General features: G+C 52.2%; 3 non-coding genes across 3 annotated transcripts; all 3 read left to right on the forward strand.

The window, feature by feature from the left end:
- Positions 1-75, forward strand: Trnas-cga (transfer RNA serine (anticodon CGA)). Its single transcript has one exon. It is a non-coding gene; the product is annotated as a tRNA-Ser (tRNA).
- A 4425-nt stretch (positions 76-4500) lies between these two features.
- On the forward strand, positions 4501-4575 carry Trnas-cga (transfer RNA serine (anticodon CGA)). The gene has a single exon. It is a non-coding gene; the product is annotated as a tRNA-Ser (tRNA).
- A 2325-nt stretch (positions 4576-6900) lies between these two features.
- Trnas-cga (transfer RNA serine (anticodon CGA)) lies at positions 6901-6975 on the forward strand. The gene has a single exon. It is a non-coding gene; the product is annotated as a tRNA-Ser (tRNA).
- The last annotated feature ends 230 nt before the right edge of the window (positions 6976-7205 follow it).

Below are 7205 nucleotides of genomic sequence, written 5' to 3' on the forward strand. Positions count from 1 at the left end.
TGCTTCGGTAGCTCAGTTGGTAGAGCAGTTGCCCGCGAAAGGCAAAGGTCCCGAGTTCGAGTCTCGGTCGGGCACACAGTTTTAATCTGCCAGGAAGTTTCATATCAGCGCACACTCCGCTGCAGAGTGAAAATCTCATTCTGGAAACATCCCCCAGGCTGTGGCTAAGCCATGTCTCCGCAGTATCCTTTCTTTCAGGAGTGCTAGTTCTGCAAGGTTCGCAGAAGAGCTTCTGTAAAGTTTGGAAGGTAGGAGACGGATACTGGCAGAAGTGAAGCTGTGAGTACCGGGCGTGAGTCGTGCTTCGGTAGCTCAGTTGGTAGAGCACTTGCCCGCGAAAGGCAAAGGTCCCGAGTTCGAGTCTCGGTCGGGCACACAGTTTTAATCTGCCAGGAAGTTTCATATCAGCGCACACTCCGCTGCAGAGTGAAAATCTCATTCTGGAAACATCCCCCAGGCTGTGGCTAAGCCATGTCTCCGCAGTATCCTTTCTTTCAGGAGTGCTAGTTCTGCAAGGTTCGCAGAAGAGCTTCTGTAAAGTTTGGAAGGTAGGAGACGGATACTGGCAGAAGTAAAGCTGTGAGTACCGGGCGTGAGTCGTGCTTCGGTAGCTCAGTTGGTTGAGCACTTGCCCGTGAAAGGCAAAGGTCCCGAGTTCGAGTCTCGGTCGGGCACACAGTTTTAATCTGCCAGGAAGTTTCATACCAGCGCACACTCCGCTGCAGAGTGAAAATCTCATTCTGGAAACATCCCCCAGGCTGTGGCTAAGCCATGTCTCCGCAGTATCCTTTCTTTCAGGAGTGCTAGTTCTGCAAGGTTCGCAGAAGAGCTTCTGTAAAGTTTGGAAGGTAGGAGACGGATACTGGCAGAAGTGAAGCTGTGAGTACCGGGCGTGAGTCGTGCTTCGGTAGCTCAGTTGGTAGAGCACTTGCCCGCGAAAGGCAAAGGTCCCGAGTTCGAGTCTCGGTCGGGCACACAGTTTTAATCTGCCAGGAAGTTTCATATCAGCGCACACTCCGCTGCAGAGTGAAAATCTCATTCTGGAAACATCCCCCAGGCTATGGCTAAGCCATGTCTCCGCAGTATCCTTTCTTTCAGGAGTGCTAGTTCTGCAAGGTTCGCAGAAGAGCTTCTGTAAAGTTTGGAAGGTAGGAGACGGATACTGGCAGAAGTGAAGCTGTGAGTACCGGGCGTGAGTCGTGCTTCGGTAGCTCAGTTGGTAGAGCACTTGCCCGCGAAAGGCAAAGGTCCCGAGTTCGAGTCTCGGTCGGGCACACAGTTTTAATCTGCCAGGAAGTTTCATATCAGCGCACACTCCGCTGCAGAGTGAAAATCTCATTCTGGAAACATCCCCCAGGCTGTGGCTAAGCCATGTCTCCGCAGTATCCTTTCTTTCAGGAGTGCTAGTTCTGCAAGGTTCGCAGAAGAGCTTCTGTAAAGTTTGGAAGGTAGGAGACGGATACTGGCAGAAGTGAAGCTGTGAGTACCGGGCGTGAGTCGTGCTTCGGTAGCTCAGTTGGTAGAGCACTTGCCCGCGAAAGGCAAAGGTCCCGAGTTCGAGTCTCGGTCGGGCACACAGTTTTAATCTGCCAGGAAGTTTCATATCAGCGCACACTCCGCTGCAGAGTGAAAATCTCATTCTGGAAACATCCCCCAGGCTGTGGCTAAGCCATGTCTCCGCAGTATCCTTTCTTTCAGGAGTGCTAGTTCTGCAAGGTTCGCAGAAGAGCTTCTGTAAAGTTTGGAAAGTAGGAGACGGATACTGGCAGAAGTGAAGCTGTGAGTACCGGGCGTGAGTCGTGCTTCGGTAGCTCAGTTGGTAGAGCACTTGCCCGCGAAAGGCAAAGGTCCCGAGTTCGAGTCTCGGTCGGGCACACAGTTTTAATCTGCCAGGAAGTTTCATATCAGCGCACACTCCGCTGCAGAGTGAAAATCTCATTCTGGAAACATCCCCCAGGCTGTGGCTAAGCCATGTCTCCGCAGTATCCTTTCTTTCAGGAGTGCTAGTTCTGCAAGGTTCGCAGAAGAGCTTCTGTAAAGTTTGGAAGGTAGGAGACGGATACTGGCAGAAGTGAAGCTGTGAGTACCGGGCGTGAGTCGTGCTTCGGTAGCTCAGTTGGTAGAGCACTTGCTCGCGAAAGGCAAAGGTCCCGAGTTCGAGTCTCGGTCGGGCACACAGTTTTAATCTGCCAGGAAGTTTCATATCAGCGCACACTCCGCTGCAGAGTGAAAATCTCATTCTGGAAACATCCCCCAGGCTGTGGCTAAGCCATGTCTCCGCAGTATCCTTTCTTTCAGGAGTGCTAGTTCTGCAAGGTTCGCAGAAGAGCTTCTGTAAAGTTTGGAAGGTAGGAGACGGATACTGGCAGAAGTGAAGCTGTGAGTACCGGGCGTGAGTCGTGCTTCGGTAGCTCAGTTGGTAGAGCACTTGCCCGCGAAAGGCAAAGGTCCCGAGTTCGAGTCTCGGTCGGGCACACAGTTTTAATCTGCCAGGAAGTTTCATATCAGCGCACACTCCGCTGCAGAGTGAAAATCTCATTCTGGAAACATCCCCCAGGCTGTGGCTAAGCCATGTCTCCGCAGTATCCTTTCTTTCAGGAGTGCTAGTTCTGCAAGGTTCGCAGAAGAGCTTCTGTAAAGTTTGGAAGGTAGGAGACGGATACTGGCAGAAGTGAAGCTGTGAGTACCGGGCGTGAGTCGTGCTTCGGTAGCTCAGTTGGTAGAGCACTTGCCCGCGAAAGGCAAAGGTCCCGAGTTCGAGTCTCGGTCGGGCACACAGTTTTAATCTGCCAGGAAGTTTCATATCAGCGCACACTCCGCTGCAGAGTGAAAATCTCATTCTGGAAACATCCCCCAGGCTGTGGCTAAGCCATGTCTCCGCAGTATCCTTTCTTTCAGGAGTGCTAGTTCTGCAAGGTTCGCAGAAGAGCTTCTGTAAAGTTTGGAAAGTAGGAGACGGATACTGGCAGAAGTGAAGCTGTGAGTACCGGGCGTGAGTCGTGCTTCGGTAGCTCAGTTGGTAGAGCACTTGCCCGCGAAAGGCAAAGGTCCCGAGTTCGAGTCTCGGTCGGGCACACAGTTTTAATCTGCCAGGAAGTTTCATATCAGCGCACACTCCGCTGCAGAGTGAAAATCTCATTCTGGAAACATCCCCCAGGCTGTGGCTAAGCCATGTCTCCGCAGTATCCTTTCTTTCAGGAGTGCTAGTTCTGCAAGGTTCGCAGAAGAGCTTCTGTAAAGTTTGGAAGGTAGGAGACGGATACTGGCAGAAGTGAAGCTGTGAGTACCGGGCGTGAGTCGTGCTTCGGTAGCTCAGTTGGTAGAGCACTTGCTCGCGAAAGGCAAAGGTCCCGAGTTCGAGTCTCGGTCGGGCACACAGTTTTAATCTGCCAGGAAGTTTCATATCAGCGCACACTCCGCTGCAGAGTGAAAATCTCATTCTGGAAACATCCCCCAGGCTGTGGCTAAGCCATGTCTCCGCAGTATCCTTTCTTTCAGGAGTGCTAGTTCTGCAAGGTTCGCAGAAGAGCTTCTGTAAAGTTTGGAAGGTAGGAGACGGATACTGGCAGAAGTGAAGCTGTGAGTACCGGGCGTGAGTCGTGCTTCGGTAGCTCAGTTGGTAGAGCACTTGCCCGCGAAAGGCAAAGGTCCCGAGTTCGAGTCTCGGTCGGGCACACAGTTTTAATCTGCCAGGAAGTTTCATATCAGCGCACACTCCGCTGCAGAGTGAAAATCTCATTCTGGAAACATCCCCCAGGCTGTGGCTAAGCCATGTCTCCGCAGTATCCTTTCTTTCAGGAGTGCTAGTTCTGCAAGGTTCGCAGAAGAGCTTCTGTAAAGTTTGGAAAGTAGGAGACGGATACTGGCAGAAGTGAAGCTGTGAGTACCGGGCGTGAGTCGTGCTTCGGTAGCTCAGTTGGTAGAGCACTTGCCCGCGAAAGGCAAAGGTCCCGAGTTCGAGTCTCGGTCGGGCACACAGTTTTAATCTGCCAGGAAGTTTCATATCAGCGCACACTCCGCTGCAGAGTGAAAATCTCATTCTGGAAACATCCCCCAGGCTGTGGCTAAGCCATGTCTCCGCAGTATCCTTTCTTTCAGGAGTGCTAGTTCTGCAAGGTTCGCAGAAGAGCTTCTGTAAAGTTTGGAAGGTAGGAGACGGATACTGGCAGAAGTGAAGCTGTGAGTACCGGGCGTGAGTCGTGCTTCGGTAGCTCAGTTGGTAGAGCACTTGCTCGCGAAAGGCAAAGGTCCCGAGTTCGAGTCTCGGTCGGGCACACAGTTTTAATCTGCCAGGAAGTTTCATATCAGCGCACACTCCGCTGCAGAGTGAAAATCTCATTCTGGAAACATCCCCCAGGCTGTGGCTAAGCCATGTCTCCGCAGTATCCTTTCTTTCAGGAGTGCTAGTTCTGCAAGGTTCGCAGAAGAGCTTCTGTAAAGTTTGGAAGGTAGGAGACGGATACTGGCAGAAGTGAAGCTGTGAGTACCGGGCGTGAGTCGTGCTTCGGTAGCTCAGTTGGTAGAGCAGTTGCCCGCGAAAGGCAAAGGTCCCGAGTTCGAGTCTCGGTCGGGCACACAGTTTTAATCTGCCAGGAAGTTTCATATCAGCGCACACTCCGCTGCAGAGTGAAAATCTCATTCTGGAAACATCCCCCAGGCTGTGGCTAAGCCATGTCTCCGCAGTATCCTTTCTTTCAGGAGTGCTAGTTCTGCAAGGTTCGCAGAAGAGCTTCTGTAAAGTTTGGAAGGTAGGAGACGGATACTGGCAGAAGTGAAGCTGTGAGTACCGGGCGTGAGTCGTGCTTCGGTAGCTCAGTTGGTAGAGCACTTGCCCGCGAAAGGCAAAGGTCCCGAGTTCGAGTCTCGGTCGGGCACACAGTTTTAATCTGCCAGGAAGTTTCATATCAGCGCACACTCCGCTGCAGAGTGAAAATCTCATTCTGGAAACATCCCCCAGGCTGTGGCTAAGCCATGTCTCCGCAGTATCCTTTCTTTCAGGAGTGCTAGTTCTGCAAGGTTCGCAGAAGAGCTTCTGTAAAGTTTGGAAGGTAGGAGACGGATACTGGCAGAAGTAAAGCTGTGAGTACCGGGCGTGAGTCGTGCTTCGGTAGCTCAGTTGGTTGAGCACTTGCCCGTGAAAGGCAAAGGTCCCGAGTTCGAGTCTCGGTCGGGCACACAGTTTTAATCTGCCAGGAAGTTTCATACCAGCGCACACTCCGCTGCAGAGTGAAAATCTCATTCTGGAAACATCCCCCAGGCTGTGGCTAAGCCATGTCTCCGCAGTATCCTTTCTTTCAGGAGTGCTAGTTCTGCAAGGTTCGCAGAAGAGCTTCTGTAAAGTTTGGAAGGTAGGAGACGGATACTGGCAGAAGTGAAGCTGTGAGTACCGGGCGTGAGTCGTGCTTCGGTAGCTCAGTTGGTAGAGCACTTGCCCGCGAAAGGCAAAGGTCCCGAGTTCGAGTCTCGGTCGGGCACACAGTTTTAATCTGCCAGGAAGTTTCATATCAGCGCACACTCCGCTGCAGAGTGAAAATCTCATTCTGGAAACATCCCCCAGGCTGTGGCTAAGCCATGTCTCCGCAGTATCCTTTCTTTCAGGAGTGCTAGTTCTGCAAGGTTCGCAGAAGAGCTTCTGTAAAGTTTGGAAGGTAGGAGACGGATACTGGCAGAAGTGAAGCTGTGAGTACCGGGCGTGAGTCGTGCTTCGGTAGCTCAGTTGGTAGAGCACTTGCCCGCGAAAGGCAAAGGTCCCGAGTTCGAGTCTCGGTCGGGCACACAGTTTTAATCTGCCAGGAAGTTTCATATCAGCGCACACTCCGCTGCAGAGTGAAAATCTCATTCTGGAAACATCCCCCAGGCTGTGGCTAAGCCATGTCTCCGCAGTATCCTTTCTTTCAGGAGTGCTAGTTCTGCAAGGTTCGCAGAAGAGCTTCTGTAAAGTTTGGAAGGTAGGAGACGGATACTGGCAGAAGTGAAGCTGTGAGTACCGGGCGTGAGTCGTGCTTCGGTAGCTCAGTTGGTAGAGCACTTGCCCGCGAAAGGCAAAGGTCCCGAGTTCGAGTCTCGGTCGGGCACACAGTTTTAATCTGCCAGGAAGTTTCATATCAGCGCACACTCCGCTGCAGAGTGAAAATCTCATTCTGGAAACATCCCCCAGGCTGTGGCTAAGCCATGTCTCCGCAGTATCCTTTCTTTCAGGAGTGCTAGTTCTGCAAGGTTCGCAGAAGAGCTTCTGTAAAGTTTGGAAAGTAGGAGACGGATACTGGCAGAAGTGAAGCTGTGAGTACCGGGCGTGAGTCGTGCTTCGGTAGCTCAGTTGGTAGAGCACTTGCCCGCGAAAGGCAAAGGTCCCGAGTTCGAGTCTCGGTCGGGCACACAGTTTTAATCTGCCAGGAAGTTTCATATCAGCGCACACTCCGCTGCAGAGTGAAAATCTCATTCTGGAAACATCCCCCAGGCTGTGGCTAAGCCATGTCTCCGCAGTATCCTTTCTTTCAGGAGTGCTAGTTCTGCAAGGTTCGCAGAAGAGCTTCTGTAAAGTTTGGAAGGTAGGAGACGGATACTGGCAGAAGTGAAGCTGTGAGTACCGGGCGTGAGTCGTGCTTCGGTAGCTCAGTTGGTAGAGCACTTGCTCGCAAAAGGCAAAGGTCCCGAGTTCGAGTCTCGGTCGGGCACACAGTTTTAATCTGCCAGGAAGTTTCATATCAGCGCACACTCCGCTGCAGAGTGAAAATCTCATTCTGGAAACATCCCCCAGGCTGTGGCTAAGCCATGTCTCCGCAGTATCCTTTCTTTCAGGAGTGCTAGTTCTGCAAGGTTCGCAGAAGAGCTTCTGTAAAGTTTGGAAGGTAGGAGACGGATACTGGCAGAAGTGAAGCTGTGAGTACCGGGCGTGAGTCGTGCTTCGGTAGCTCAGTTGGTAGAGCAGTTGCCCGCGAAAGGCAAAGGTCCCGAGTTCGAGTCTCGGTCGGGCACACAGTTTTAATCTGCCAGGAAGTTTCATATCAGCGCACACTCCGCTGCAGAGTGAAAATCTCATTCTGGAAACATCCCCCAGGCTGTGGCTAAGCCATGTCTCCGCAGTATCCTTTCTTTCAGGAGTGCTAGTTCTGCAAGGTTCGCAGAAGAGCTTCTGTAAAGTTTGGAAGGTAGGAGACGGATACTGGCAGAAGTGAAGCTGTGAGTACCGGGCGTGAGTCGTGCTT

Source organism: Schistocerca gregaria, chromosome 7 (assembly GCF_023897955.1).
Source record: "Schistocerca gregaria isolate iqSchGreg1 chromosome 7, iqSchGreg1.2, whole genome shotgun sequence".
Classification (NCBI taxonomy): Eukaryota; Metazoa; Arthropoda; class Insecta; order Orthoptera; family Acrididae; genus Schistocerca; species Schistocerca gregaria.